Raw genomic sequence first — 6760 nt, 5'->3', positions numbered from 1 at the left:
AATTCCCTCATACGGAAAGCCAGTGGCTATATATGAAGTCAAATGTATCTGAATTACTTGGCATGAACTTTTTCTTAATAAACAAACATCATATTGACCCAGCCACCATATTGACCCAGCCAGAGCCTCTCTCTTAGGAAACTTAGAGGAATCATTTGTAAGCAAGCCAAATTCTGAATGGGAATCTCTACCAGCCCTGCTGAAGACCCTTATCTTAGAAGTACTGGGACCTAGGCCTTCTCATTTCTCCTGACAGAACCCCATAACCAAGGATGCCGTGGAGGGCTCAGTCAGTTAAGTATCTGCCTTCAACTTGGGTCATGATCTTAGGGTCCTGGGATCGAGTCCCACATCAGGCTCCTCACTTAGCAGGAAACCTGCTTCTCCCTCTGCATGCTGCTACTGCTGCTTCTGTGCTCTCCCTGTCTCTCCCCCCCCCCTTTTTTTTTAAAGGAACCCCATAACCAAACCTATCTGGACATCTCTTTAAAGAGATTAATGAAGGCAAGGCTGATAGATCCAATTCAGATTCTTAATCTGTCTCTTACTATCAAAATCTAGAGATAAAAAAAAATACTTTTATTCAAATCCTTATAAATATTATTCTGAGCAATCACAATTATCCATAACTACTCTCTGAAGGAAATCATGTTCAAACAAAACTGGCCATAGGGCAGTTATCAGGTGTGGGGAGTTCTAGCTAGGGTCATGACAAAAGGGAAACTGCTTGCTAGTCACAGACAAAAACAGGAATGTTAAAAAATCAAGGAAGTAGATCAAATTATGCATTGGTGCAGGGGGGGAGGGCAGTCTCAACCTGGAGCTGTGAAATCAGTTAAGAATCAGTAACGGGGTGGGCAGAAAAAAAGTTAACTATGTGACTTACAAACTGGTTTTTTTAAAGCCATTCCTCCATCAAAGCATATTGCCCATATGAACCCTGATATAATAAAAGCAGATAAGGTGAGTTGTTTTGTTTTTAGTTTATTATTTTTTCTTAGGAAGCTTTAATATAGAAAATTCAGATGTATTTTAGCTACCTACAATCTTCCTACCTTGGAATATTATTATTAATATTTCAGTATATAATCTTTCACCACACACACACACACACACACAGAGTGTTTTTTAAAGATACCTTAAAATGGCTTTGTAAACTTTTTCATTAAATGAATATTAATAACATCTTTGCATGTACACAAATATATACCTACATCATCAACCTTAAATGACCACAAGGTGTAGTTGTACCATAATTTGTTTAGCGAACTCCCTATTTATGGTAATTTAAAGTTTCTAATTCTTCAGAAAGCATTTCTGCACCTACCTCTTGGCATATTTCCTGATTATTCCCTTAGAAAGGATTTTTAACCAGGTTGTGGGTATTAGAGAGGGCACGGATTGCATGGAGCACTGGGTGTGGTGCAAAAACAATGAATACTCTTATGCTGAAAATAAATTAATTAATTATTTTTTAAGAAAATAAAGGATTTCTAGATATGGAATTAATTAGTAAAAGATACATATTTTGGCACAAATTCCAAATTACTTCCCAGAAATGTTTTATCAATATAGAACTCCACTAGAGCATATGAGTCCTCATTTACCTACCTCTTCACAAATTCTAGCTTTTATCTAAATCATTGCCAATCTAATAGGAAAATATAGGAACTTACTGGAGTTTTACTTGCATTTTTTATTAGTGGAATGATTTGGGGTTTTTTTGTTTGTTTGTTGGTTTGGTTTGGTTTGGTTTTTGCAGTTTTGCTGTTTTACCATACAGAAATCACATTTAATTATTTATAAGGTGTAGATATATTCTAATAGTATGCCTTTGGGATTACACATAAGACTCTTCCTACCATAAGATTATTTGGCCATTTTCTCATGTTTTCTTCTGACCTTTTTAATGGTTTGGTTTTATACAATTTAAATATTTACTTAAACCTGAACTGCATTTTTCATTAAGAACTAATAGAGTTCCAACTTTTCTTTTCCCCAAATGTTTAGCCCATTTTCTCAACACCAGTCTTTGAATAAACAACTTTTCCTCATTGATTTGAAGGCAGTCTTTAGCTTATACGAATTCTAATAAATATTTGAGTATATTTGTTTCCATTAAGTTCATTTACCTATTTCTGGTTCTGTATATACTGCACTATATACTACACTATTTTAATTTTTATTAATTTAAAAAATAAATTTTATTATCTGAAGATAAGGCCCTACTAAGAATTCTTTTCCTCAAAATGTACAAGCTATTTTCTCAGGTGATCATTTTTTTTATTATAGTTTTAATTAGAACTAGGTTAAAATTTTTCAATACCCAAGAAAATTGATATTTTATAAGCCCTCTCTCCATTTGTTTGAGTCTTCTCTTAAATTTCAAAGTTTAATTTTTGTCTTTTTCTTCTCAAAATTTATTATTTCTTTTTCATTTTATTTTATTTCTTTTCAGTGTTCCAGCATTCATTGTTTGTGCACCACACCCAGTATTTAATTTTAAGCCTTCTTAAAAAATTCTATAGGTAGACTATATTTATTAGATATTCTATTTTATCACTCTGATAAATGGGGTCTTATTTTCCATAGAGATATTCCTAGTATGTAGATGCATCAGGGATCCCCAAGACCACCCTCAAGCTCAATGATTCATTAGGACCCCTACATAAGACTTAGGAGTTGTTACACCCATGGTTATGGTTTATTACAGTGTAAGAATAAAAAGGAATAAAAGGAAAAGCATATAGGAAACCATCCAGAGGAAACCAGTCTCAAGACTTCAGATGTCCCCTCCCAGTGGAATCACATGGGACACACTTAATTTGTCCAGTAGCAATGTGTGATAACATATGCAAAGTGTTGCCAGCCAGTGAAGTTCTCCCAAGCTTCAATGCCCTGGATTTTTTAATTGGGGGTCATTCGTGTATATATATAGCACTTGGATTATATGCATCAGTTACTAAAGCTCCAAATCCCAGAAACAAATCTTAAATCCCATTGTTAGCATAAATTATTTGGATAAACTGGTACAGCATGTTCAAGACCTCAAGCGTGAAATGTATACACACACACACACAGAACTCAGCTCCCAGGGACCTACAAAAGGCCAGTCCTCATTGGCTCTAGCTATCATACTGAACATATTTGTTTCCAATTTCTTTTTTTTAAATTTATATTTGTAGTCTTTCTAGTTAGACATTCATATCATCTGTGAACAAAAGTAATTTTGTCTTCTCCACTCTGGTAAATACCAGAATATTTTATTATTTATGCATTTGCTGGAATTTCTGGAACAATGATGAACAGTGATAATAATGAGCATTAATGAGCATTAATTCTTATTCTTGACAGTAGTGGAAATGTTGCAAGGCTTATTATTTTATCAGTGCTAGTATCTAAAATAGGTTCTTTTTCATGTTATTTATAATTTATTAAGGTTTTTTTTTAAATTTTTCATGGAACAGCTGTGGAATTTAATCAAATGCCTGTGGGCATCAATTAAAATAATTATATCTAAGATACTCAAGAAAATAAAATTTGAGCTAAAAATTTTATATCCAGCAAAACTGCTCTTCACTGATAAAGGAAAGAAATGATTTAACAACATGCAAAACCTCAGGGAATATTGTTTCTATGAGTCCTTACTGAGGAACCAACCAGAGAAGTAACTTCATACCACCAAAATGACTAAAGAGACATCAATATAAGTCTAGTAATGAGCATTAAATATATAATACTATACTTAAAAAATAATAAATGAGTGCTTAAAACAGAAGACAGTATGTGATGGTTATGTGGTCAGATAATGGTCAACAGATAATGGTCAACACTTGTACAACTTCAAAAAATGGAGCGGACATACAAAAAAGCAAAAAACACGCCTTTAAAATACTCCTCAGTATATTGGTAGTGGAAGTATTAATAAATATTTTGAAATTATGTATTCAATTTAAGAAAATTAATGAGTAATTATGAGCTATTCTAATATCCCCTGTGTTCTTCAGAATTAGGATTTTCAGTGGGAGAGAAAAATTAAATACAGATATAACACAAAAGTGATTTAGTTTAAAATTGCTACAGCAGAATTTGAAGTTAAAGCATTAGTATGAATTTATCAGATTTTTATGTAATATAATGTTTTTATTTGCTATATCCACTGAAGAGGCTTAGAAAAAATGACCAACCCAGTAGCAATGAAATCTCTGCTACCTGGAAATCTCTGCATTAAAATTCCAACTCTTATTTCAAGACTTAGTGAAGAAATGACAAATTCAGGTCTAACAAAAGAAATGTACAAGATGGACCTGGAACACTGGGTCATACTAGATAGCAAGAAAGCTAGTCTATGTAAAGAGGCTCTCATTGGCCGAAGATGTGACAAACTGAGCTGTAAATTGGGTAATAACCTGAAGTGAATGAAACATAGCAAATATGTTCAATTCCATGAGTTCATATTGATACTTAGGGGAAAAAAGGTAAATGATGACCTTTGGAGAATGAGAGAGATGAAATTCATTATTCTGAACACTGTAAATAGGGGGGAAATTAAGCATCTATCTTGCATGTCTCATATACACTTAACCACCAAGAAACAAAATATTAGATAAAGGGGGAACATCTTTTATAAAAGTATTTCAAATAATAAATGAAAAGAATGATAAAATTAAAATTTCACCATTTTTAACCCCCAATTGAGCATCAATACCTGATAATAACATTTATGCGCCTCCTGATTAAACAAAGCAAAAATGTCACTTATACACTTACTGAATGGATCAAACATGAGTTTTATTAAGTCTCTGGATCCTACTACCAATTTTCATGAAATAAGGAGGACAAAGAAATATGTTGAACTCCACCACGAGTACATAATTAGCAAAATCCTAACTGTGGGAAATCCTACAAGTCAAATATCTTGGGCTAATCACCAAACTGAAAAAAAAGAGAAAGATAGAGGGGAACCTATACATTAAAAGAGACTTATGACACCTCAGTTTTGTTTTGTTTTGTTTTGTTTTGTTAATGAGCAAAACTAAATTATAGTGTCTAGGCATCAACACTTGAGTATTCAAAGTACAGAGAAATTGTAAGAATTCATTACTATAAAAAAATAATAATGGTTATTTTGGGGGGTGTTAACTGAGGAGATTGGGCACAGAGGCTTATTGGGTGCAAAGTTTGATTTCTTCTCTTGAATGCTGATTATTTTCTCTTGTAATAACTAATTAAGCTATACATTTGTGCATTTTTCGGGGGGGGGGGGTTGTGTGTTATTTTACAATAAAATGGCTAAAAATTCCACTAAATATTTGTTAAATTGTCAAATATGAATAGCCTTATTAAAATAAGACCTTTATGAATGTTGCTGTCATATTTTATTTATTTTTTAAGTTTTTATTTAAATTCCAGTTAGTTAACATATAGTGTAATATTGGTTTTAGGAGTAGAATTTAGTGATCCATCACTTACATATAACACCCAGTGTTAACCACAAGTACCCTCAATACCCATCACCCAATTAGCCCATCCTCCACCCACCTCCCCTCCAGCAACCTTGTTTGTTCTCTATAGTTAAGAGTTTCTTACAGTTTGCCTCTCTCTTCTTCCCCCTTCCCATATGTATGTTCATTTTTTTTCTTTTTTAATCCACATATAAGTGAAATCATATGGTATTTGTCTTTCTGACATATTTCACTTAGCACAATACACTCTAGCTCCATCCATGTTGTTGCAAAAGACAAGATTTTATTCTTTTTGATGACTGAGTAATATTCCTGTGTGTGTGTGTGTGTGTGTGTGTGTGTACACACCATTATCTTCTTTATCCATTCATCAGTCAGTGGACATTTGGGGTTCTTTCCAAAGTTTGGATATTGTTGATAATGATGCTGTATCAGGGTGCACATCCCCAATCAGTATTTTTGTATCCTTTGGGTAAATACCCAGTAGTGCAATTGTCGGATCGTAGGGTAGTTCTATTTTTAACTTTTTGAGGAACATGCACACTGCTTTCCAGAGTGGCTGCACCAGTTTGCATTCCCATCAACAGTGTTAAGAGGGTTTCCCTTTCTTGACATCCTGGCCAATATCTGTTGTTTGCTATGTTGTTAATTTTAGCCATTGGGACAGGTGTAATGTGGTATCTCATCGTGGTTTTGATTTGTATTTCCCTGATGATGACTGATGAGCATCTTCGCATTTGTCTGTTAGCTATCTACATCTCTTCTTTGGAAAAATGTTTATTCATGTCTTCTGCCCGTTTCTTATCTAGATTATCTAGAGGTTTTCTGAGTGCTGAGTTTGATTAGCTCCCATAGATTCTGGATACTAACCCTTTATCAGATGTGTCATTTGCAAATATCTTCTCCCATTCCATAGGTTGCCTTTTAGTTTTGTTGACCGTTACCTTCACTGTGCAGAAACTTTTTATATCAAGTCCCAAAATTTATTTTTCTTTTGTTTCCCCTTGCCTCCAGAGATGTGTCTAGTAAAAAGTTGCCATAACCAGGTTAAAGAGGTTAGTGCCTGTGTTCTCCTCTAGGATTTTGATGGTTTTCTGTCTCACACTTAGGTCTTTCATCCATTTTGAATTTATTTTTGTGTGTGATGTAAGAAAGTGGTCCACATTCTTCTGCATGTAGCTGTCCAGTTTTCACAACAGCATTTGTTCATGAGACTGTCTTTTTTTCCATTGGATATTCTTTCCTGCTTTGTCAAAGATTAGTGGTAGGTCCATTTCTGGGTTTTCTATTCTGTC

This window comes from Mustela lutreola, chromosome 8 (genome assembly GCF_030435805.1).
Source record: "Mustela lutreola isolate mMusLut2 chromosome 8, mMusLut2.pri, whole genome shotgun sequence".
Lineage (NCBI taxonomy): Eukaryota > Metazoa > Chordata > Mammalia > Carnivora > Mustelidae > Mustela > Mustela lutreola.
Note: the sequence above shows the minus strand (reverse complement) of the source record.